Here is a 26,988-nt window from a genome sequence, read left to right as displayed (position 1 = left end):
TGATTGCGTAATATGCGAAAATTGGGCTCTCAGTACAGGCGTGGGTCAAAAATGAATATATAGCACTATAGCTGCTTCACCTTCTTTTGATTATTTGACTTTAAAAACTGCATCTAAAAACCTCAATGTGGATGCCCAGCCTTTAAAGGGAACCTGTCACCATGAAAATGCAATGCAAGCTACATGCTCCAAATTATATAACAGGAAGAGCTGAGCAGATTGATATACAGTTTTGTGGGAAAAGATTCAGTATACCTTGTATTTTATTAATTTGAATTCCTGCTAATTCTGGGCTTTAAAGTCAAGGAGACCGTCCTATTAGTGTTGAGCGCGAATATTCGAATAGCGAATTTTAATCTCGAATATCGGCACTTCGAGAATTCATGAATATTTAGAATATAGTACTATATATTCGTTTTTAGAATATTTGGCATTTTTTCCATCTGAACACATGATTCCTCCCTGCTTCTTGCTTGTGGGCCAATGAGTCATTGGCCCACAAGCAACTTAAGCAGGGAGGATCATGTCTTTAGATGGAAAAAAATGACGAATATTCTAAAAACTATATTCTTATATAATTTGGAGCATGTAGCTTGCATTGCATTTTCATGGTGACAGGTTCCCTTTAAAGGCTGGGCATCCACATTGAGGTTTTTAGATGCAGTTTTTAAAGCCAAATAATCAAAAGAAGGTGAAGCAGCACCTGTCCTTTATTACTCTCCCTTTATGATCCTCACCTGGTTTTGCCTTCAGACACTGCATTCAAAAACCTGAATATTGAAATCCGGCCAAAGGGGTTTTTGTGATGTGGTTGACGGAAGGGCAGAAAATGATTGCAAAACTAACACTCCCCTGATAAATCCTCAGCCACTCTTGTGCCACCCCTCCAGTGCCTCCAGTTGGTCTTTGTTTACTTGGCTGCAATGATGGTGTGCTCATCTACACATATGACCACTGCAGCCAGCCACTGAACTCACGCTGCGCGAAGCCAAGGTAACACAAGCAGACAGGCAGCTCTTCTCTTCAACGTGTCGACGTATGTAGACAGGAAGCACTATAGTCATTGTGTGTCAATGGCAGGGAATGTAACACACAATTGTTGGACCTTTTCTTATGGTGCGCCCCATTCTTGGCTGGATTTTCTTTGATCTCAGAAAATTCCTTTAATTCCCTAGAATTAACACCTAAACCGCTACAGAAGCTCTTTTGGAAGATAAAGGATCTACTATGTTCACATATGGCATATGTGTTGCAGAAATTTCTGTGACTGTCCCATTCATCTCAATGGGGCTTGTAGAAATCCATGTGCTTGTCCCTAAAACAACCACATTCAAGTGAATGGAGCTGATTTTCTGTTGCAGAAATTTCTGAAACAAAATTGCTGCATGTGAATAAACCCAACGAAGAAGCCACACATGATTAATATGAAACAGACTTTTCAGTAAGATGACATTAAAATGTTCTACACCAACTACAGCTCAGAATTGTATAACAATTGTATGATTGTATAAATTGCATGACTAGCATAAGTGGGGCACACACTACAGTTATTTAAAGGCTACTTTTGTACACGTTCACAAACATTTTTTACACAGTCATAATAAATCTGCAATGAAAAATGAAGCAACTTAACAATAAGTCTTAATTAACATTTTCCTACTATTTTGTTTCTACAGTGTCTCCATGGAAACAGACAAAAATCCTGTCTAGCATACTCCTGTAGTCTCATACTTTCTTCTATTTCTTCCCTACTTTGTGCTACATACACTTTGTAGATTAGCCAGAAGCAGAGAACAGATATCAGGGAATATGACTGCAGGATCAGACTACACATAGAATCAGGGCCGGATTAAGAGCATCATGGGCCTGGTGCTGAGGATTTTGTTGGGCCTTTTTATGGAACTGCACTCAGTGTCTTAATTACATATATATTTTATCGATACCATTAAAGTATTTTGTTCCTGCAACTACCCCTTCATTTGGCGTCTATCTTGGCAACATGGAGGGGGACCACGGGAGGGGGACCCTGAGGGTGGGGGCACCCCCAGGGCACTATAGTGTCAGGAAAACCGCTTTGTTTTCCTGACACTATAGTGATCATTTAACATGACTATGAAGATTACTGTTTTCTAGCTGCTGTGGACTGTGGACAACAGCAGCTAGAACAGTAATTTTCATAGAGCTGTGTTATGATTTATGGACACAGCACTCAGCATGCTTAGCCAGTCAGATAGAAGGCTGGCTAAGCATGCTGAGAGCTGTGTCTAAATAACATAACACATTAAAGGGATTCTGTCACCAGGCTTCACCCCTGTCAGCTAAAAATATGCTGATGTTCAGGGCGTCTTCACGATTCCTAATGTGGGTTTATAAATGTCATCTGTGGGCTTATTTAGCTAAAAAACAGCTTTTACTAACCTGTCAGTCAAACAAATAAGGTGCCCAAGGGGATGTTAATGGATGCAAGATGCCCGCCGCACCCGCCGCCGTTCGTGCCCAGCGCCGCCTTTCCAGACTTCTGCGCCGCCTCCTAATCCTCTGTGCCGCCTCTCGCTCTCCCTCCCTCCCCCCTCCTCCTGCTGTAAGATCTCGCGCATACAGGGGTTGAGCGAAGTGCCGGCGCATGCGCACTTCGCTGTAAGAAGCCAAATGGAGAAGTCCGCAAGGCCGCATCAGGCAGAGGCCTGTGCGCAAGCGCGAGATCTTACAGCAGAAGGAGGGGGAGGGAGGGAGAGCGAGAGGCGGCACAGAGGATTAGGAGGCGGCGCAGAAGTCCAGGAAAGGCGGCGCTGGACACGAACGGCGGTGGGTGCGGCGGGCATCTTGCATCCATTAACATCCCCTTGGGCACCTTATTTGTTTGACTGACAGGTTAGTAATAGCTGTTTTTTAGCTAAATAAGCCCACAGATGACATTTATAAGCCCACATTAGGAATCGTGAAGACGCCCTGAACATCAGCATATTTTTAGCTGACAGGGTTGAAAACTGGTGACAGAATCCCTTTAAAGAAATTACTGTTTCTAGCTGCTGTGAACTAGCAGCTAGAAACAGCAATTTCTTTATGTGTTATGTTATTTAGACTGAGCTCTCAGCATGCTTAGCCAGTCAGTAACTTTCATAGTGCTGTTATGATTTATGGACACAGCTCTCAGCATTCTTAGCCAGCCTTCTATCTGGCTGTGCTTCTTGAGAGTCACAGTCCACAGGCTCAGAAACAGCCTGTGGACTGTGACTCTCAAGATGCAAAGCCAGATAGAAGGCTGGCTAAGCATGCTGAGAGCTGTGTCCATAAATCATAACAGCACTATGATTGCCCTCCCTTCCAACTGGATGAGTTTATCTGATACCTGCCCTGCTCCAGAAGCTCCTGCTGTCTCGCAAGCTGGTGTGGCTGAGCGCTGTGGGCCGTGTGCTGGTCGGAACTGCTGAGCAGGTTGTACACAGCGCAGCGTGCAGGAGGGATAACCGCGGGCGCACTGAGGTCATATCCGGCGGGCCGGCATTACAGGAACAGCACCAGCTGCTCTGACGTCCTGCCGCCGGATATCCTGTGACGTATATCCGGCGGCAGGACGTCAGAGCAGCTGGTGCTGTTCCTGTAATGACGCGGCCCGCCGGATATGACCTCAGTGCGCCCGCGGATATCCCTCCTGCACGCTGCGCTGTGTACAATAGTGATGGGAAGTTCGGATCTTTCAGATGAATCGGTTCATTTGAATCAGCTCATTCAAATGAACCGATTCATGAATCGGATCTTCGGTTCACTTGCTGAGTCACTGACTGCTGAGCTGACTCGCAAGTGAACCGATGACTCTAGGTGCCGGCGCGCATGCGCAGATGCTATCCATCCGATTCACTTGCTGCTGCTGACTCAGTCGGCTCTTCAGCTCTCTAATGAGTGAGTCAGGATCAGGAAGAATGATTGATTATAGTGATAGTGAAGGGAAGCTGAGGCTGACACCGGACAGGAGTCAGGAGCTGTCACTGTGGTCTGCATTGTTACCCACAGTGACAACAGTCTGACACTGACAGTAGTACAACGAACCAAGTGAAGTGAAATGTGAATGCACAGGGAAAACTATGTGCTGAATTGATAACAGTATTACAGTAACACAGTCACTGGCTGATAATAAAATAGTCCCCACTTAACGGAATCCATAAAGGAGATGTGAACCCACCCTTAGTTATATAGCTACTGAATGAGATGCCTTTAACATATATATCTCCTGAGAAGCCAATTAGATCCTAAAGGGTTAATTCAATCTGTAATCTAAACTCTGTGTCATCTGTCACTTCTCTCATCTCTCTGCTCCTGTCCCTTAATCTTATCACTGCTGCAACAAAAGCAGAGAGCCTCAGTGTAACCTGTTCTAGCCTCTGACAGCCTCAGTGTAACCTGTTCTAGAGTCTGACAGCCTCAGTGTAACCTGTTCTAGAGTCTGACAGTCTCAGTGTAACCTGTTCTAGAGTCTGACAGCCTCAGTGTAACCTGTTCTAGAGTCTGACAGCCTCAGTGTAACCTGTTCTAGCCTCTGACAGCCTCAGTGTAACCTGTTCTAGAGTCTGACAGCCTCAGTGTAACCTGTTCTAGAGTCTGACAGCCTCAGTGTAACCTGTTCTAGAGTCTGACTCACGGCTCTTTTAACTCAAAGAATCAAATGAGTCTCTAACTAAGTCGGGTCATTAGATTCTTTTAACCTGTGACTAGGGATGAGCGAACCCGAACTGTATAGTTCGGGTTCGTACCGAATTTTGGGGTGTCCGTGACACGGACCCGAACCCGAACATTTTCTTAAAAGTCCGGGTTCGGGTTCGGTGTTCGGCGCTTTCTTGGCGCTTTTTGAAAGGCTGCAAAGCAGCCAATCAACAAGCGTCATACAACTTGGCCCAAGAGGCCATCACAGCCATGCCTACTATTGGCATGGCTGTAATTGGTCAGTGCATCATGTGACCCAGCCTCTATTTAAGCTGGAGTCACGTAGTGCCGCACGTCACTCAGCTATGATCAGTATAGGGAGAGGTTGCAGCTGCGACGTTAGGGCGAGATTAGGCAGATTAACTCCTCCAAAAGACTTCATTCTGTGATCGATCTGCAGCTGTGGATCATTGAAGTGCTATTATTGACTTGCTCACTTTTTTTAGGCTGCCCAGAGCGTTTATAGATCACTTTTTTTCTGGGGTGATCGGCGGCCATTTTGTGACTTGTGGTGCGCCAGCACGAGCTATCACCAAGTGTATTTAACCATCGATAGTGTGGTTATTTTGTGCTATATCCTACATCAGCTGCAGGCTGAGCCTGTGTCACCGAAGTGCATTTAACCATCAACAGTCTGGTTATGTTTTGGCCATATACTACATCAGCTGCAGGCTGAGCATGTGTCACCCAAGTGCATTTAACCATCAACAGTCTGATTATTTTTTGGCCATATACTACATCAGCTGCAGGCTGAGCCTGTGTCACCCAAGTGTATTTAACCATCGATAGTGTGGTTATTTTGTGCTATATCCTACATCAGCTGCAGGCTGAGCCTGTGTCACCGAAGTGCATTTAACCATCAACAGTCTGGTTATGTTTTGGCCATATACTACATCAGCTGCAGGCTGAGCATGTGTCACCCAAGTGCATTTAACCATCAACAGTCTGATTATTTTTTGGCCATATACTACATCAGCTGCAGGCTGAGCCTGTGTCACCCAAGTGCATTTAACCATCAACAGTCTGATTATTTTTTGGCCATATACCACATCTGGTGCAGGCTGAGCCTGTGTCACCCAAGTGCATTTAACCATCAACAGTCTGATTATTTTTTGGCCATATACTACATCTGGTGCAGGCTGAGCCTGTGTCACCCAAGTGCATTTAACCATCAACAGTGTGGTTATTTTTTGGCCATATATTACATCAGAGGCAAGTTGAGCCTGTCACCCAGCGCCTAAAAAATAGACCTGACATTTCTATTCAACCAAATCTGCACAGTTTTAGCTGGTGAAGTTATTTGTAGTGACCGTAAAAGCAGACTTTTTGTTCTGGGTTGAAAAAGCATTCCCAAATTTGCCATTCTGAAAATAACTAGTTTGTGGTATTTGAGGCCTACTTGAAATCTATCCCAAAAAGAAAATCTTACATTGAAGGTATTGATAGTGTCATTCAGAAAAACCTAAGACACACGCTAGCGTGCTGATAGAAGTGTCATTCTGTGATTAAACCTATAACTGTCACACAGCGCAAAAAAAAACAGGTCTCACATCTCTATTCAACCAAATCTGCACAGTTTTAGCTGGTCAAGTTATTTGTAGTGACCGTAAAAGCAGACTTTTTGTTCTGGGTTGAAAAAGCATTCCCAAATTTGCCATTCTGAAAATAACTAGTTTGTGGTATTTGAGGCCTACTTGAAATCTATCCCAAAAAGAAAATCTTACATTGAAGGTATTGATAGTGTCATTCAGAAAAACCTAAGACACACGCTAGCGTGCTGATAGAAGTGTCATTCTGTGATTAAACCTATAACTGTCACACAGCGCAAAAAAAAACAGGTCTCACATCTCTATTCAACCAAATCTGCACAGTTTTAGCTGGTCAAGTTATTTGTAGTGACCGTAAAAGCAGACTTTTTGTTCTGGGTTGAAAAAGCATTCCCAAATTTGCCATTCTGAAAATAACTAGTTTGTGGTATTTGAGGCCTACTTGAAATCTATCCCAAAAAGAAAATCTTACATTGAAGGTATTGATAGTGTCATTCAGAAAAACCTAAGACACACGCTAGCGTGCTGATAGAAATGTGTCATTCTGTGATTAAACCTATAACTGTCACACAGCGCAAAAAAAAACAGGTCTCACATCTCTATTCAACCAAATCTGCACAGTTTTAGCTGGTCAAGTTATTTGTAGTGACCGTAAAAGCAGACTTTTTGTTCTGGGTTGAAAAAGCATTCCCAAAATTTGCCATTCTGAAAATAACTAGTTTGTGGTATTTGAGGCCTACTTGAAATCTATCCCAAAAAGAAAATCTTACATTGAAGGTATTGATAGTGTCATTCAGAAAAACCTAAGACACACGCTAGCGTGCTGATAGAAGTGTCATTCTGTGATTAAACCTATAACTGTCACACAGCGCAAAAAAAAACAGGTCTCACATCTCTATTCAACCAAATCTGCACAGTTTTAGCTGGTCAAGTTATTTGTAGTGACCGTAAAAGCAGACTTTTTGTTCTGGGTTGAAAAAGCATTCCCAAATTTGCCATTCTGAAAATAACTAGTTTGTGGTATTTGAGGCCTACTTGAAATCTATCCCAAAAAGAAAATCTTACATTGAAGGTATTGATAGTGTCATTCAGAAAAACCTAAGACACACGCTAGCGTGCTGATAGAAGTGTCATTCTGTGATTAAACCTATAACTGTCACACAGCGCAAAAAAAAACAGGTCTCACATCTCTATTCAACCAAATCTGCACAGTTTTAGCTGGTCAAGTTATTTGTAGTGACCGTAAAAGCAGACTTTTTGTTCTGGGTTGAAAAAGCATTCCCAAATTTGCCATTCTGAAAATAACTAGTTTGTGGTATTTGAGGCCTACTTGAAATCTATCCCAAAAAGAAAATCTTACATTGAAGGTATTGATAGTGTCATTCAGAAAAACCTAAGACACACGCTAGCGTGCTGATAGAAGTGTCATTCTGTGATTAAACCTATAACTGTCACACAGCGCAAAAAAAAACAGGTCTCACATCTCTATTCAACCAAATCTGCACAGTTTTAGCTGGTCAAGTGATTTGTAGTGATCGTAAAAGCAGACTTTTTGTTCTGGGTTGAAAAAGCATTCCCAAATTTGCCATTCTCAAAATAACTAGTTTGTGGTATTTGAGGCCTACTTGAAATCTATCCCAAAAAGAAAATCTTACATTGAAGGTATTGATAGTGTCATTCAGAAAAACCTAAGACACACGCTAGCGTGCTGATAGAAGTGTCATTCTGTGATTAAACCTATAACTGTCACACAGCGCAAAAAAAAACAGGTCTCACATCTCTATTCAACCAAATCTGCACAGTTTTAGCTGGTCAAGTTATTTGTAGTGACCGTCAAAGCAGACTTTTTGTTCTGGGTTGAAAAAGCATTCCCAAATTTGCCATTCTGAAAATAACTAGTTTGTGGTATTTGAGGCCTACTTGAAATATATCCCAAAAAGAAAATCTTACATTGAAGAGATTGATAGTGTCATTCAGAAAAACCTAAGACACACGCTAGCGTGCTGATAGAAGTGTCATTCTGTGATTAAACCTATAACTGTCACACAGCGCAAAAAAAAACAGGTCTCACATCTCTATTCAACCAAATCTGCACAGTTTTAGCTGGTCAAGTTATTTGTAGTGACCGTAAAAGCAGACTTTTTGTTCTGGGTTGAAAAAGCATTCCCAAATTTGCCATTCTGAAAATAACTAGTTTGTGGTATTTGAGGCCTACTTGAAATCTATCCCAAAAAGAAAATCTTACATTGAAGGTATTGATAGTGTCATTCAGAAAAACCTAAGACACACGCTAGCGTGCTGATAGAAGTGTCATTCTGTGATTAAACCTATAACTGTCACACAGCGCAAAAAAAAACAGGTCTCACATCTCTATTCAACCAAATCTGCACAGTTTTAGCTGGTCAAGTTATTTGTAGTGACCGTAAAAGCAGACTTTTTGTTCTGGGTTGAAAAAGCATTCCCAAATTTGCCATTCTGAAAATAACTAGTTTGTGGTATTTGAGGCCTACTTGAAATCTATCCCAAAAAGAAAATCTTACATTGAAGGTATTGATAGTGTCATTCAGAAAAACCTAAGACACACGCTAGCGTGCTGATAGAAGTGTCATTCTGTGATTAAACCTATAACTGTCACACAGCGCAAAAAAAAACAGGTCTCACATCTCTATTCAACCAAATCTGCACAGTTTTAGCTGGTCAAGTTATTTGTGGTGACCGTAAAAGCAGACTTTTTGTTCTGGGTTGAAAAAGCATTCCCAAATTTGCCATTCTGAAAATAACTAGTTTGTGGTATTTGAGGCCTACTTGAAATCTATCCCAAAAAGAAAATCTTACATTGAAGGTATTGATAGTGTCATTCAGAAAAACCTAAGACACACGCTAGCGTGCTGATAGAAGTGTCATTCTGTGATTAAACCTATAACTGTCACACAGCGCAAAAAAAAACAGGTCTCACATCTCTATTCAACCAAATCTGCACAGTTTTAGCTGGTCAAGTTATTTGTAGTGACCGTAAAAGCAGACTTTTTGTTCTGGGTTGAAAAAGCATTCCCAAAATTTGCCATTCTGAAAATAACTAGTTTGTGGTATTTGAGGCCTACTTGAAATCTATCCCAAAAAGAAAATCTTACATTGAAGGTATTGATAGTGTCATTCAGAAAAACCTAAGACACACGCTAGCGTGCTGATAGAAGTGTCATTCTGTGATTAAACCTATAACTGTCACACAGCGCAAAAAAAAACAGGTCTCACATCTCTATTCAACCAAATCTGCACAGTTTTAGCTGGTCAAGTTATTTGTAGTGACCGTAAAAGCAGACTTTTTGTTCTGGGTTGAAAAAGCATTCCCAAATTTGCCATTCTGAAAATAACTAGTTTGTGGTATTTGAGGCCTACTTGAAATCTATCCCAAAAAGAAAATCTTACATTGAAGGTATTGATAGTGTCATTCAGAAAAACCTAAGACACACGCTAGCGTGCTGATAGAAGTGTCATTCTGTGATTAAACCTATAACTGTCACACAGCGCAAAAAAAAACAGGTCTCACATCTCTATTCAACCAAATCTGCACAGTTTTAGCTGGTCAAGTGATTTGTAGTGACCGTAAAAGCAGACTTTTTGTTCTGGGTTGAAAAAGCATTCCCAAATTTGCCATTCTCAAAATAACTAGTTTGTGGTATTTGAGGCCTACTTGAAATCTATCCCAAAAAGAAAATCTTACATTGAAGGTATTGATAGTGTCATTCAGAAAAACCTAAGACACACGCTAGCGTGCTGATAGAAGTGTCATTCTGTGATTAAACCTATAACTGTCACACAGCGCAAAAAAAAACAGGTCTCACATCTCTATTCAACCAAATCTGCACAGTTTTAGCTGGTCAAGTTATTTGTAGTGACCGTAAAAGCAGACTTTTTGTTCTGGGTTGAAAAAGCATTCCCAAATTTGCCATTCTCAAAATAACTAGTTTGTGGTATTTGAGGCCTACTTGAAATCTATCCCAAAAAGAAAATCTTACATTGAAGGTATTGATAGTGTCATTCAGAAAAACCTAAGACACACGCTAGCGTGCTGATAGAAGTGTCATTCTGTGATTAAACCTATAACTGTCACACAGCGCAAAAAAAAACAGGTCTCACATCTCTATTCAACCAAATCTGCACAGTTTTAGCTGGTCAAGGTTTTTGTAGTGACCGTAAAAGCAGACTTTTTGTTCTGGGTTGAAAAAGCATTCCCAAATTTGCCATTCTGAAAATAACTAGTTTGTGGTATTTGAGGCCTACTTGAAATCTATCCCAAAAAGAAAATCTTACATTGAAGGTATTGATAGTGTCATTCAGAAAAACCTAAGACACACGCTAGCGTGCTGATAGAAGTGTCATTCTGTGATTAAACCTATAACTGTCACACAGCGCAAAAAAATACAGGTCTCACATCTCTATTCAACCAAATCTGCACAGTTTTAGCTGGTCAAGTTATTTGTGGTGACCGTAAAAGCAGACTTTTTGTTCTGGGTTGAAAAAGCATTCCCAAATTTGCCATTCTGAAAATAACTAGTTTGTGGTATTTGAGGCCTACTTGAAATCTATCCCAAAAAGAAAATCTTACATTGAAGGTATTGATAGTGTCATTCAGAAAAACCTAAGACACACGCTAGCGTGCTGATAGAAGTGTCATTCTGTGATTAAACCTATAACTGTCACACAGCGCAAAAAAAAACAGGTCTCACATCTCTATTCAACCAAATCTGCACAGTTTTAGCTGGTCAAGTTATTTGTAGTGACCGTAAAAGCAGACTTTTTGTTCTGGGTTGAAAAAGCATTCCCAAAATTTGCCATTCTGAAAATAACTAGTTTGTGGTATTTGAGGCCTACTTGAAATCTATCCTAAAAAGAAAATCTTACATTGAAGGTATTGATAGTGTCATTCAGAAAAACCTAAGACACACGCTAGCGTGCTGATAGAAGTGTCATTCTGTGATTAAACCTATAACTGTCACACAGCGCAAAAAAAAACAGGTCTCACATCTCTATTCAACCAAATCTGCACAGTTTTAGCTGGTCAAGTTATTTGTAGTGACCGTAAAAGCAGACTTTTTGTTCTGGGTTGAAAAAGCATTCCCAAATTTGCCATTCTGAAAATAACTAGTTTGTGGTATTTGAGGCCTACTTGAAATCTATCCCAAAAAGAAAATCTTACATTGAAGGTATTGATAGTGTCATTCAGAAAAACCTAAGACACACGCTAGCGTGCTGATAGAAGTGTCATTCTGTGATTAAACCTATAACTGTCACACAGCGCAAAAAAAAACAGGTCTCACATCTCTATTCAACCAAATCTGCACAGTTTTAGCTGGTCAAGTGATTTGTAGTGACCGTAAAAGCAGACTTTTTGTTCTGGGTTGAAAAAGCATTCCCAAATTTGCCATTCTCAAAATAACTAGTTTGTGGTATTTGAGGCCTACTTGAAATCTATCCCAAAAAGAAAATCTTACATTGAAGGTATTGATAGTGTCATTCAGAAAAACCTAAGACACACGCTAGCGTGCTGATAGAAGTGTCATTCTGTGATTAAACCTATAACTGTCACACAGCGCAAAAAAAAACAGGTCTCACATCTCTATTCAACCAAATCTGCACAGTTTTAGCTGGTCAAGTTATTTGTAGTGACCGTAAAAGCAGACTTTTTGTTCTGGGTTGAAAAAGCATTCCCAAATTTGCCATTCTCAAAATAACTAGTTTGTGGTATTTGAGGCCTACTTGAAATCTATCCCAAAAAGAAAATCTTACATTGAAGGTATTGATAGTGTCATTCAGAAAAACCTAAGACACACGCTAGCGTGCTGATAGAAGTGTCATTCTGTGATTAAACCTATAACTGTCACACAGCGCAAAAAAAAACAGGTCTCACATCTCTATTCAACCAAATCTGCACAGTTTTAGCTGGTCAAGGTTTTTGTAGTGACCGTAAAAGCAGACTTTTTGTTCTGGGTTGAAAAAGCATTCCCAAATTTGCCATTCTGAAAATAACTAGTTTGTGGTATTTGAGGCCTACTTGAAATCTATCCCAAAAAGAAAATCTTACATTGAAGGTATTGATAGTGTCATTCAGAAAAACCTAAGACACACGCTAGCGTGCTGATAGAAGTGTCATTCTGTGATTAAACCTATAACTGTCACACAGCGCAAAAAAATACAGGTCTCACATCTCTATTCAACCAAATCTGCACAGTTTTAGCTGGTCAAGTTATTTGTAGTGACCGTAAAAGCAGACTTTTTGTTCTGGGTTGAAAAAGCATTCCCAAATTTGCCATTCTGAAAATAACTAGTTTGTGGTATTTGAGGCCTACTTGAAATCTATCCCAAAAAGAAAATCTTACATTGAAGGTATTGATAGTGTCATTCAGAAAAACCTAAGACACACGCTAGCGTGCTGATAGAAGTGTCATTCTGTGATTAAACCTATAACTGTCACACAGCGCAAAAAAAAACAGGTCTCACATCTCTATTCAACCAAATCTGCACAGTTTTAGCTGGTCAAGTTATTTGTAGTGACCGTAAAAGCAGACTTTTTGTTCTGGGTTGAAAAAGCATTCCCAAATTTGCCATTCTGAAAATAACTAGTTTGTGGTATTTGAGGCCTACTTGAAATCTATCCCAAAAAGAAAATCTTACATTGAAGGTATTGATAGTGTCATTCAGAAAAACCTAAGACACACGCTAGCGTGCTGATAGAAGTGTCATTCTGTGATTAAACCTATAACTGTCACACAGCGCAAAAAAAAACAGGTCTCACATCTCTATTCAACCAAATCTGCACAGTTTTAGCTGGTCAAGTTATTTGTAGTGACCGTAAAAGCAGACTTTTTGTTCTTGGTTGAAAAAGCATTCCCAAATTTGCCATTCTGAAAATAACTAGTTTGTGGTATTTGAGGCCTACTTGAAATCTATCCCAAAAAGAAAATCTTACATTGAAGGTATTGATAGTGTCATTCAGAAAAACCTAAGACACACGCTAGCGTGCTGATAGAAGTGTCATTCTGTGATTAAACCTATAACTGTCACACAGCGCAAAAAAAAACAGGTCTCACATCTCTATTCAACCAAATCTGCACAGTTTTAGCTGGTCAAGTTATTTGTAGTGACCGTAAAAGCAGACTTTTTGTTCTGGGTTGAAAAAAGCATTCCCAAATTTGACATTCTCAAAATAACTAGTTTGTGGTATTTGAGGCCTACTTGAAATCTATCCCAAAAAGAAAATCTTACATTGAAGGTATTGATAGTGTCATTCAGAAAAACCTAAGACACACGCTAGCGTGCTGATAGAAGTGTCATTCTGTGATTAAACCTATAACTGTCACACAGCGCAAAAAAAAACAGGTCTCACATCTCTATTCAACCAAATCTGCACAGTTTTAGCTGGTCAAGTTATTTGTAGTGACCGTAAAAGCAGACTTTTTGTTCTGGGTTGAAAAAGCATTCCCAAATTTGCCATTCTCAAAATAACTAGTTTGTGGTATTTGAGGCCTACTTGAAATCTATCCCAAAAAGAAAATCTTACATTGAAGGTATTGATAGTGTCATTCAGAAAAACCTAAGACACACGCTAGCGTGCTGATAGAAGTGTCATTCTGTGATTAAACCTATAACTGTCACACAGCGCAAAAAAAAACAGGTCTCACATCTCTATTCAACCAAATCTGCACAGTTTTAGCTGGTCAAGGTTTTTGTAGTGACCGTAAAAGCAGACTTTTTGTTCTGGGTTGAAAAAGCATTCCCAAATTTGCCATTCTGAAAATAACTAGTTTGTGGTATTTGAGGCCTACTTGAAATCTATCCCAAAAAGAAAATCTTACATTGAAGGTATTGATAGTGTCATTCAGAAAAACCTAAGACACACGCTAGCGTGCTGATAGAAGTGTCATTCTGTGATTAAACCTATAACTGTCACACAGCGCAAAAAAAAACAGGTCTCACATCTCTATTCAACCAAATCTGCACAGTTTTAGCTGGTCAAGTTATTTGTAGTGACCGTAAAAGCAGACTTTTTGTTCTGGGTTGAAAAAGCATTCCCAAATTTGCCATTCTGAAAATAACTAGTTTGTGGTATTTGAGGCCTACTTGAAATCTATCCCAAAAAGAAAATCTTACATTGAAGGTATTGATAGTGTCATTCAGAAAAACCTAAGACACATGCTAGCGTGCTGATAGAAGTGTCATTCTGTGATTAAACCTATAACTGTCACACAGCGCAAAAAAAAACAGGTCTCACATCTCTATTCAACCAAATCTGCACAGTTTTAGCTGGTCAAGTTATTTGTAGTGACCGTAAAAGCAGACTTTTTGTTCTGGGTTGAAAAAGCATTCCCAAATTTGCCATTCTGAAAATAACTAGTTTGTGGTATTTGAGGCCTACTTGAAATCTATCCCAAAAAGAAAATCTTACATTGAAGGTATTGATAGTGTCATTCAGAAAAACCTAAGACACACGCTAGCGTGCTGATAGAAGTGTCATTCTGTGATTAAACCTATAACTGTCACACAGCGCAAAAAAAAACAGGTCTCACATCTCTATTCAACCAAATCTGCACAGTTTTAGCTGGTCAAGTTATTTGTAGTGACCGTAAAAGCAGACTTTTTGTTCTGGGTTGAAAAAGCATTCCCAAATTTGCCATTCTGAAAATAACTAGTTTGTGGTATTTGAGGCCTACTTGAAATCTATCCCAAAAAGAAAATCTTACATTGAAGGTATTGATAGTGTCATTCAGAAAAACCTAAGACACACGCTAGCGTGCTGATAGAAGTGTCATTCTGTGATTAAACCTATAACTGTCACACAGCGCAAAAAAAAACAGGTCTCACATCTCTATTCAACCAAATCTGCACAGTTTTAGCTGGTCAAGTTATTTGTAGTGACCGTAAAAGTAGACTTTTTGTTCTGGGTTGAAAAAGCATTCCCAAATTTGCCATTCTGAAAATAACTAGTTTGTGGTATTTGAGGCCTACTTGAAATCTATCCCAAAAAGAAAATCTTACATTGAAGGTATTGATAGTGTCATTCAGAAAAACCTAAGACACACGCTAGCGTGCTGATAGAAGTGTCATTCTGTGATTAAACCTATAACTGTCACACAGCGCAAAAAAAAACAGGTCTCACATCTCTATTCAACCAAATCTGCACAGTTTTAGCTGGTCAAGTTATTTGTAGTGACCGTAAAAGCAGACTTTTTGTTCTGGGTTGAAAAAGCATTCCCAAATTTGCCATTCTGAAAATAACTAGTTTGTGGTATTTGAGGCCTACTTGAAATCTATCCCAAAAAGAAAATCTTACATTGAAGGTATTGATAGTGTCATTCAGAAAAACCTAAGACACACGCTAGCGTGCTGATAGAAGTGTCATTCTGTGATTAAACCTATAACTGTCACACAGCGCAAAAAAAAACAGGTCTCACATCTCTATTCAACCAAATCTGCACAGTTTTAGCTGGTCAAGTTATTTGTAGTGACCGTAAAAGCAGACTTTTTGTTCTGGGTTGAAAAAGCATTCCCAAATTTGCCATTCTGAAAATAACTAGTTTGTGGTATTTGAGGCCTACTTGAAATCTATCCCAAAAAGAAAATCTTACATTGAAGGTATTGATAGTGTCATTCAGAAAAACCTAAGACACACGCTAGCGTGCTGATAGAAGTGTCATTCTGTGATTAAACCTATAACTGTCACACAGCGCAAAAAAAAAACAGGTCTCACATCTCTATTCAACCAAATCTGCACAGTTTTAGCTGGTCAAGTTATTTGTAGTGACCGTAAAAGCAGACTTTTTGTTCTGGGTTGAAAAAGCATTCCCAAATTTGCCATTCTGAAAATAACTAGTTTGTGGTATTTGAGGCCTACTTGAAATCTATCCCAAAAAGAAAATCTTACATTGAAGGTATTGATAGTGTCATTCAGAAAAACCTAAGACACACGCTAGCGTGCTGATAGAAGTGTCATTCTGTGATTAAACCTATAACTGTCACACAGCGCAAAAAAAAACAGGTCTCACATCTCTATTCAACCAAATCTGCACAGTTTTAGCTGGTCAAGTTATTTGTAGTGACCGTAAAAGCAGACTTTTTGTTCTGGGTTGAAAAAGCATTCCCAAATTTGCCATTCTGAAAATAACTAGTTTGTGGTATTTGAGGCCTACTTGAAATCTATCCCAAAAAGAAAATCTTACATTGAAGGTATTGATAGTGTCATTCAGAAAAACCTAAGACACACGCTAGCGTGCTGATAGAAGTGTCATTCTGTGATTAAACCTATAACTGTCACACAGCGCAAAAAAAAACAGGTCTCACATCTCTATTCAACCAAATCTGCACAGTTTTAGCTGGTCAAGTTATTTGTAGTGACCGTAAAAGCAGACTTTTTGTTCTGGGTTGAAAAAGCATTCCCAAATTTGCCATTCTCAAAATAACTAGTTTGTGGTATTTGAGGCCTACTTGAAATCTATCCCAAAAAGAAAATCTTACATTGAAGGTATTGATAGTGTCATTCAGAAAAACCTAAGACACACGCTAGCGTGCTGATAGAAGTGTCATTCTGTGATTAAACCTATAACTGTCACACAGCGCAAAAAAAAACAGGTCTCACATCTCTATTCAACCAAATCTGCACAGTTTTAGCTGGTCAAGTTATTTGTAGTGACCGTCAAAGCAGACTTTTTGTTCTGGGTTGAAAAAGCATTCCCAAATTTGCCATTCTGAAAATAACTAGTTTGTGGTATTTGAGGCCTACTTGAAATCTATCCCAAAAAGAAAATCTTACATTGAAGGTATTGATAGTGTCATTCAGAAAAACCTAAGACACACGCTAGCGTGCTGATAGAAGTGTCATTCTGTGATTAAACCTATAACTGTCACACAGCGCAAAAAAAAACAGGTCTCACATCTCTATTCAACCAAATCTGCACAGTTTTAGCTGGTCAAGTTATTTGTAGTGACCGTAAAAGCAGACTTTTTGTTCTGGGTTGAAAAAGCATTCCCAAATTTGCCATTCTCAAAATAACTAGTTTGTGGTATTTGAGGCCTACTTGAAATCTATCCCAAAAAGAAAATCTTACATTGAAGGTATTGATAGTGTCATTCAGAAAAACCTAAGACACACGCTAGCGTGCTGATAGAAGTGTCATTCTGTGATTAAACCTATAACTGTCACACAGCGCAAAAAAAAAACAGGTCTCACATCTCTATTCAACCAAATCTGCACAGTTTTAGCTGGTCAAGTTATTTGTAGTGACCGTCAAAGCAGACTTTTTGTTCTGGGTTGAAAAAGCATTCCCAAATTTGCCATTCTGAAAATAACTAGTTTGTGGTATTTGAGGCCTACTTGAAATCTATCCCAAAAAGAAAATCTTACATTGAAGGTATTGATAGTGTCATTCAGAAAAACCTAAGACACACGCTAGCGTGCTGATAGAAGTGTCATTCTGTGATTAAACCTATAACTGTCACACAGCGCAAAAAAAAACAGGTCTCACATCTCTATTCAACCAAATCTGCACAGTTTTAGCTGGTCAAGTTGTTTGTAGTGACCGTAAAAGCAGACTTTTTGTTCTGGGTTGAAAAAGCATTCCCAAATTTGCCATTCTGAAAATAACTAGTTTGTGGTATTTGAGGCCTACTTGAAATCTATCCCAAAAAGAAAATCTTACATTGAAGGTATTGATAGTGTCATTCAGAAAAACCTAAGACACACGCTAGCGTGCTGATAGAAGTGTCATTCTGTGATTAAACCTATAACTGTCACACAGCGCAAAAAAAAACAGGTCTCACATCTCTATTCAACCAAATCTGCACAGTTTTAGCTGGTCAAGTTATTTGTAGTGACCGTAAAAGCAGACTTTTTGTTCTGGGTTGAAAAAGCATTCCCAAATTTGCCATTCTGAAAATAACTAGTTTGTGGTATTTGAGGCCTACTTGAAATCTATCCCAAAAAGAAAATCTTACATTGAAGGTATTGATAGTGTCATTCAGAAAAACCTAAGACACACGCTAGCGTGCTGATAGAAGTGTCATTCTGTGATTAAACCTATAACTGTCACACAGCGCAAAAAAAAACAGGTCTCACATCTCTATTCAACCAAATCTGCACAGTTTTAGCTGGTCAAGTTATTTGTAGTGACCGTCAAAGCAGACTTTTTGTTCTGGGTTGAAAAAGCATTCCCAAATTTGCCATTCTGAAAATAACTAGTTTGTGGTATTTGAGGCCTACTTGAAATCTATCCCAAAAAGAAAATCTTACATTGAAGGTATTGATAGTGTCATTCAGAAAAACCTAAGACACACGCTAGCGTGCTGATAGAAGTGTCATTCTGTGATTAAACCTATAACTGTCACACAGCGCAAAAAAAAACAGGTCTCACATCTCTATTCAACCAAATCTGCACAGTTTTAGCTGGTCAAGTTATTTGTAGTGACCGTAAAAGCAGACTTTTTGTTCTGGGTTGAAAAAGCATTCCCAAATTTGCCATTCTGAAAATAACTAGTTTGTGATATTTGAGGCCTACTTGAAATCTATCCCAAAAAGAAAATCTTACATTGAAGGTATTGATAGTGTCATTCAGAAAAACCTAAGACACACGCTAGCGTGCTGATAGAAGTGTCATTCTGTGATTAAACCTATAACTGTCACACAGCGCAAAAAAAAAACAGGTCTCACATCTCTATTCAACCAAATCTGCACAGTTTTAGCTGGTCAAGTTATTTGTAGTGACCGTAAAAGCAGACTTTTTGTTCTGGGTTGAAAAAGCATTCCCAAATTTGCCATTCTGAAAATAACTAGTTTGTGGTATTTGAGGCCTACTTGAAATCTATCCCAAAAAGAAAATCTTACATTGAAGGTATTGATAGTGTCATTCAGAAAAACCTAAGACACACGCTAGCGTGCTGATAGAAGTGTCATTCTGTGATTAAACCTATAACTGTCACACAGCGCAAAAAAAAACAGGTCTCACATCTCTATTCAACCAAATCTGCACAGTTTTAGCTGGTCAAGTTATTTGTAGTGACCGTAAAAGCAGACTTTTTGTTCTGGGTTGAAAAAGCATTCCCAAATTTGCCATTCTCAAAATAACTAGTTTGTGGTATTTGAGGCCTACTTGAAATCTATCCCAAAAAGAAAATCTTACATTGAAGGTATTGATAGTGTCATTCAGAAAAACCTAAGACACACGCTAGCGTGCTGATAGAAGTGTCATTCTGTGATTAAACCTATAACTGTCACACAGCGCAAAAAAAAACAGGTCTCACATCTCTATTCAACCAAATCTGCACAGTTTTAGCTGGTCAAGTTATTTGTAGTGACCGTAAAAGCAGACTTTTTGTTCTGGGTTGAAAAAGCATTCCCAAATTTGCCATTCTGAAAATAACTAGTTTGTGGTATTTGAGGCCTACTTGAAATCTATCCCAAAAAGAAAATCTTACATTGAAGGTATTGATAGTGTCATTCAGAAAAACCTAAGACACACGCTAGCGTGCTGATAGAAGTGTCATTCTGTGATTAAACCTATAACTGTCACACAGCGCAAAAAAAAACAGGTCTCACATCTCTATTCAACCAAATCTGCACAGTTTTAGCTGGTCAAGTTATTTGTAGTGACCGTAAAAGCAGACTTTTTGTTCTGGGTTGAAAAAGCATTCCCAATTTGCCATTCTGAAAATAACTAGTTTGTGGTATTTGAGGCCTACTTGAAATCTATCCCAAAAAGAAAATCTTACATTGAAGGTATTGATAGTGTCATTCAGAAAAACCTAAGACACACACTAGCGTGCTGATAGAAGTGTCATTCTGTGATTAAACCTATAACTGTCACACAGCGCAAAAAAAAACAGGTCTCACATCTCTATTCAACCAAATCTGCACAGTTTTAGCTGGTCAAGTTATTTGTAGTGACCGTCAAAGCAGACTTTTTGTTCTGGGTTGAAAAAGCATTCCCAAATTTGCCATTCTGAAAATAACTAGTTTGTGGTATTTGAGGCATACTTGAAATCTATCCCAAAAAGAAAATCTTACATTGAAGGTATTGATAGTGTCATTCAGAAAAACCTAAGACACACGCTAGCGTGCTGATAGAAGTGTCATTCTGTGATTAAACCTATAACTGTCACACAGCGCAAAAAAAAACAGGTCTCACATCTCTATTCAACCAAATCTGCACAGTTTTAGCTGGTCAAGTTATTTGTAGTGACCGTAAAAGCAGACTTTTTGTTCTGGGTTGAAAAAGCATTCCCAAATTTGCCATTCTGAAAATAACTAGTTTGTGGTATTTGAGGCCTACTTGAAATCTATCCCAAAAAGAAAATCTTACATTGAAGGTATTGATAGTGTCATTCAGAAAAACCTAAGACACACGCTAGCGTGCTGATAGAAGTGTCATTCTGTGATTAAACCTATAACTGTCACACAGCGCAAAAAAAAACAGGTCGCACATCTCTATTCAACCAAATCTGCACAGTTTTAGCTGGTCAAGTTATTTGTAGTGACCGTAAAAGCAGACTTTTTGTTCTGGGTTGAAAAAGCATTCCCAAATTTGCCATTCTGAAAATAACTAGTTTGTGGTATTTGAGGCCTACTTGAAATCTATCCCAAAAAGAAAATCTTACATTGAAGGTATTGATAGTGTCATTCAGAAAAACCTAAGACACACGCTAGCGTGCTGATAGAAGTGTCATTCTGTGATTAAACCTATAACTGTCACACAGCGCAAAAAAAAACAGGTCTCACATCTCTATTCAACCAAATCTGCACAGTTTTAGCTGGTCAAGTTATTTGTAGTGACCGTAAAAGCAGACTTTTTGTTCTGGGTTGAAAAAGCATTCCCAAATTTGCCATTCTCAAAATAACTAGTTTGTGGTATTTGAGGCCTACTTGAAATCTATCCCAAAAAGAAAATCTTACATTGAAGGTATTGATAGTGTCATTCAGAAAAACCTAAGACACACGCTAGCGTGCTGATAGAAGTGTCATTCTGTGATTAAACCTATAACTGTCACACAGCGCAAAAAAAAACAGGTCTCACATCTCTATTCAACCAAATCTGCACAGTTTTAGTTGGTCAAGTTATTTGTAGTGACCGTAAAAGCAGACTTTTTGTTCTGGGTTGAAAAAGCATTCCCAAATTTGCCATTCTGAAAATAACTAGTTTGTGGTATTTGAGGCCTACTTGAAATCTATCCCAAAAAGAAAATCTTACATTGAAGGTATTGATAGTGTCATTCAGAAAAACCTAAGACACACGCTAGCGTGCTGATAGAAGTGTCATTCTGTGATTAAACCTATAACTGTCACACAGCGCAAAAAAAAACAGGTCTCACATCTCTATTCAACCAAATCTGCACAGTTTTAGCTGGTCAAGTTATTTGTAGTGACCGTAAAAGCAGACTTTTTGTTCTGGGTTGAAAAAGCATTCCCAAATTTGCCATTCTCAAAATAACTAGTTTGTGGTATTTGAGGCCTACTTGAAATCTATCCCAAAAAGAAAATCTTACATTGAAGGTATTGATAGTGTCATTCAGAAAAACCTAAGACACACGCTAGCGTGCTGATAGAAGTGTCATTCTGTGATTAAACCTATAACTGTCACACAGCGCAAAAAAAAACAGGTCTCACATCTCTATTCAACCAAATCTGCACAGTTTTAGCTGGTCAAGTTATTTGTAGTGACCGTCAAAGCAGACTTTTTGTTCTGGGTTGAAAAAGCATTCCCAAATTTGCCATTCTGAAAATAACTAGTTTGTGGTATTTGAGGCCTACTTGAAATCTATCCCAAAAAGAAAATCTTACATTGAAGGTATTGATAGTGTCATTCAGAAAAACCTAAGACACACGCTAGCGTGCTGATAGAAGTGTCATTCTGTGATTAAACCTATAACTGTCACACAGCGCAAAAAAAAACAGGTCTCACATCTCTATTCAACCAAATCTGCACAGTTTTAGCTGGTCAAGTTATTTGTAGTGACCGTAAAAGCAGACTTTTTGTTCTGGGTTGAAAAAGCATTCCCAAATTTGCCATTCTGAAAATAACTAGTTTGTGGTATTTGAGGCCTACTTGAAATCTATCCCAAAAAGAAAATCTTACATTGAAGGTATTGATAGTGTCATTCAGAAAAACCTAAGACACACGCTAGCGTGCTGATAGAAGTGTCATTCTGTGATTAAACCTATAACTGTCACACAGCGCAAAAAAAAACAGGTCTCACATCTCTATTCAACCAAATCTGCACAGTTTTAGCTGGTCAAGTTATTTGTAGTGACCGTCAAAGCAGACTTTTTGTTCTGGGTTGAAAAAGCATTCCCAAATTTGCCATTCTGAAAATAACTAGTTTGTGGTATTTGAGGCCTACTTGAAATCTATCCCAAAAAGAAAATCTTACATTGAAGGTATTGATAGTGTCATTCAGAAAAACCTAAGACACACGCTAGCGTGCTGATAGAAGTGTCATTCTGTGATTAAACCTATAACTGTCACACAGCGCAAAAAAAAACAGGTCTCACATCTCTATTCAACCAAATCTGCACAGTTTTAGCTGGTCAAGTTATTTGTAGTGACCGTAAAAGCAGACTTTTTGTTCTGGGTTGAAAAAGCATTCCCAAATTTGCCATTCTGAAAATAACTAGTTTGTGGTATTTGAGGCCTACTTGAAATCTATCCCAAAAAGAAAATCTTACATTGAAGGTATTGATAGTGTCATTCAGAAAAACCTAAGACACACGCTAGCGTGCTGATAGAAGTGTCATTCTGTGATTAAACCTATAACTGTCACACAGCGCAAAAAAATACAGGTCTCACATCTCTATTCAACCAAATCTGCACAGTTTTAGCTGGTCAAGTTATTTGTAGTGACCGTAAAAGCAGACTTTTTGTTCTGGGTTGAAAAAGCATTCCCAAATTTGCCATTCTGAAAATAACTAGTTTGTGGTATTTGAGGCCTACTTGAAATCTATCCCAAAAAGAAAATCTTACATTGAAGGTATTGATAGTGTCATTCAGAAAAACCTAAGACACACGCTAGCGTGCTGATAGAAGTGTCATTCTGTGATTAAACCTATAACTGTCACACAGCGCAAAAAAAACAGGTCTCACATCTCTATTCAACCAAATCTGCACAGTTTTAGCTGGTCAAGTTATTTGTAGTGACCGTAAAAGCAGACTTTTTGTTCTGGGTTGAAAAAGCATTCCCAAATTTGCCATTCTGAAAATAACTAGTTTGTGGTATTTGAGGCCTACTTGAAATCTATCCCAAAAAGAAAATCTTACATTGAAGGTATTGATAGTGTCATTCAGAAAAACCTAAGACACACGCTAGCGTGCTGATAGAAGTGTCATTCTGTGATTAAACCTATAACTGTCACACAGCGCAAAAAAAAACAGGTCTCACATCTCTATTCAACCAAATCTGCACAGTTTTAGCTGGTCAAGTTATTTGTAGTGACCGTAAAAGCAGACTTTTTGTTCTGGGTTGAAAAAGCATTCCCAAATTTGCCATTCTGAAAATAACTAGTTTGTGGTATTTGAGGCCTACTTGAAATCTATCCCAAAAAGAAAATCTTACATTGAAGGTATTGATAGTGTCATTCAGAAAAACCTAAGACACACGCTAGCGTGCTGATAGAAGTGTCATTCTGTGATTAAACCTATAACTGTCACACAGCGCAAAAAAAAACAGGTCTCACATCTCTATTCAACCAAATCTGCACAGTTTTAGCTGGTCAAGTTATTTGTAGTGACCGTAAAAGCAGACTTTTTGTTCTGGGTTGAAAAAGCATTCCCAAATTTGCCATTCTGAAAATAACTAGTTTGTGGTATTTGAGGCCTACTTGAAATCTATCCCAAAAAGAAAATCTTACATTGAAGGTATTGATAGTGTCATTCAGAAAAACCTAAGACACACGCTAGCGTGCTGATAGAAGTGTCATTCTGTGATTAAACCTATAACTGTCACACAGCGCAAAAAAAAACAGGTCTCACATCTCTATTCAACCAAATCTGCACAGTTTTAGCTGGTCAAGTTATTTGTAGTGACCGTAAAAGCAGACTTTTTGTTCTGGGTTGAAAAAGCATTCCCAAATTTGCCATTCTGAAAATAACTAGTTTGTGGTATTTGAGGCCTACTTGAAATCTATCCCAAAAAGAAAATCTTACATTGAAGGTATTGATAGTGTCATTCAGAAAAACCTAAGACACACGCTAGCGTGCTGATAGAAGTGTCATTCTGTGATTAAACCTATAACTGTCACACAGCGCAAAAAAAAACAGGTCTCACATCTCTATTCAACCAAATCTGCACAGTTTTAGCTGGTCAAGTTATTTGTAGTGACCGTAAAAGCAGACTTTTTGTTCTGGGTTGAAAAAGCATTCCCAAATTTGCCATTCTGAAAATAACTAGTTTGTGGTATTTGAGGCCTACTTGAAATCTATCCCAAAAAGAAAATCTTACATTGAAGGTATTGATAGTGTCATTCAGAAAAACCTAAGACACACGCTAGCGTGCTGATAGAAGTGTCATTCTGTGATTAAACCTATAACTGTCACACAGCGCAAAAAAAAAACAGGTCTCACATCTCTATTCAACCAAATCTGCACAGTTTTAGCTGGTCAAGTTATTTGTAGTGACCGTCAAAGCAGACTTTTTGTTCTGGGTTGAAAAAGCATTCCCAAATTTGCCATTCTGAAAATAACTAGTTTGTGGTATTTGAGGCCTACTTGAAATCTATCCCAAAAAGAAAATCTTACATTGAAGGTATTGATAGTGTCATTCAGAAAAACCTAAGACACACGCTAGCGTGCTGATAGAAGTGTCATTCTGTGATTAAACCTATAACTGTCACACAGCGCAAAAAAAAACAGGTCTCACATCTCTATTCAACCAAATCTGCACAGTTTTAGCTGGTCAAGTTATTTGTAGTGACCGTCAAAGCAGACTTTTTGTTCTGGGTTGAAAAAGCATTCCCAAATTTGCCATTCTGAAAATAACTAGTTTGTGGTATTTGAGGCCTACTTGAAATCTATCCCAAAAAGAAAATCTTACATTGAAGGTATTGATAGTGTCATTCAGAAAAACCTAAGACACACGCTAGCGTGCTGATAGAAGTGTCATTCTGTGATTAAACCTATAACTGTCACACAGCGCAAAAAAAAACAGGTCTCACATCTCTATTCAACCAAATCTGCACAGTTTTAGCTGGTCAAGTTATTTGTAGTGACCGTAAAAGCAGACTTTTTGTTCTGGGTTGAAAAAGCATTCCCAAATTTGCCATTCTGAAAATAACTAGTTTGTGGTATTTGAGGCCTACTTGAAATCTATCCCAAAAAGAAAATCTTACATTGAAGGTATTGATAGTGTCATTCAGAAAAACCTAAGACACACGCTAGCGTGCTGATAGAAGTGTCATTCTGTGATTAAACCTATAACTGTCACACAGCGCAAAAAAATACAGGTCTCACATCTCTATTCAACCAAATCTGCACAGTTTTAGCTGGTCAAGTTATTTGTAGTGACCGTAAAAGCAGACTTTTTGTTCTGGGTTGAAAAAGCATTCCCAAATTTGCCATTCTGAAAATAACTAGTTTGTGGTATTTGAGGCCTACTTGAAATCTATCCCAAAAAGAAAATCTTACATTGAAGGTATTGATAGTGTCATTCAGAAAAACCTAAGACACACGCTAGCGTGCTGATAGAAGTGTCATTCTGTGATTAAACCTATAACTGTCACACAGCGCAAAAAAAAACAGGTCTCACATCTCTATTCAACCAAATCTGCACAGTTTTAGCTGGTCAAGTTATTTGTAGTGACCGTAAAAGCAGACTTTTTGTTCTGGGTTGAAAAAGCATTCCCAAATTTGCCATTCTGAAAATAACTAGTTTGTGGTATTTGAGGCCTACTTGAAATCTATCCCAAAAAGAAAATCTTACATTGAAGGTATTGATAGTGTCATTCAGAAAAACCTAAGACACACGCTAGCGTGCTGATAGAAGTGTCATTCTGTGATTAAACCTATAACTGTCACAGCGCAAAAAAAAACAGGTCTCACATCTCTATTCAACCAAATCTGCACAGTTTTAGCTGGTCAAGTTATTTGTAGTGACCGTAAAAGCAGACTTTTTGTTCTGGGTTGAAAAAGCATTCCCAAATTTGCCATTCTGAAAATAACTAGTTTGTGGTATTTGAGGCCTACTTGAAATCTATCCCAAAAAGAAAATCTTACATTGAAGGTATTGATAGTGTCATTCAGAAAAACCTAAGACACACGCTAGCGTGCTGATAGAAGTGTCATTCTGTGATTAAACCTATAACTGTCACACAGCGCAAAAAAAAACAGGTCTCACATCTCTATTCAACCAAATCTGCACAGTTTTAGCTGGTCAAGTTATTTGTAGTGACCGTAAAAGCAGACTTTTTGTTCTGGGTTGAAAAAGCATTCCCAAATTTGCCATTCTGAAAATAACTAGTTTGTGGTATTTGAGGCCTACTTGAAATCTATCCCAAAAAGAAAATCTTACATTGAAGGTATTGATAGTGTCATTCAGAAAAACCTAAGACACACGCTAGCGTGCTGATAGAAGTGTCATTCTGTGATTAAACCTATAACTGTCACACAGCGCAAAAAAAAACAGGTCTCACATCTCTATTCAACCAAATCTGCACAGTTTTAGCTGGTCAATTTATTTGTAGTGACCGTAAAAGCAGACTTTTTGTTCTGGGTTG

The sequence above is a fragment of the Bufo bufo genome, chromosome 1 (genome assembly GCF_905171765.1).
Source record: "Bufo bufo chromosome 1, aBufBuf1.1, whole genome shotgun sequence".
NCBI lineage: Eukaryota > Metazoa > Chordata > Amphibia > Anura > Bufonidae > Bufo > Bufo bufo.
This window is presented reverse-complemented; position numbering follows the sequence as displayed.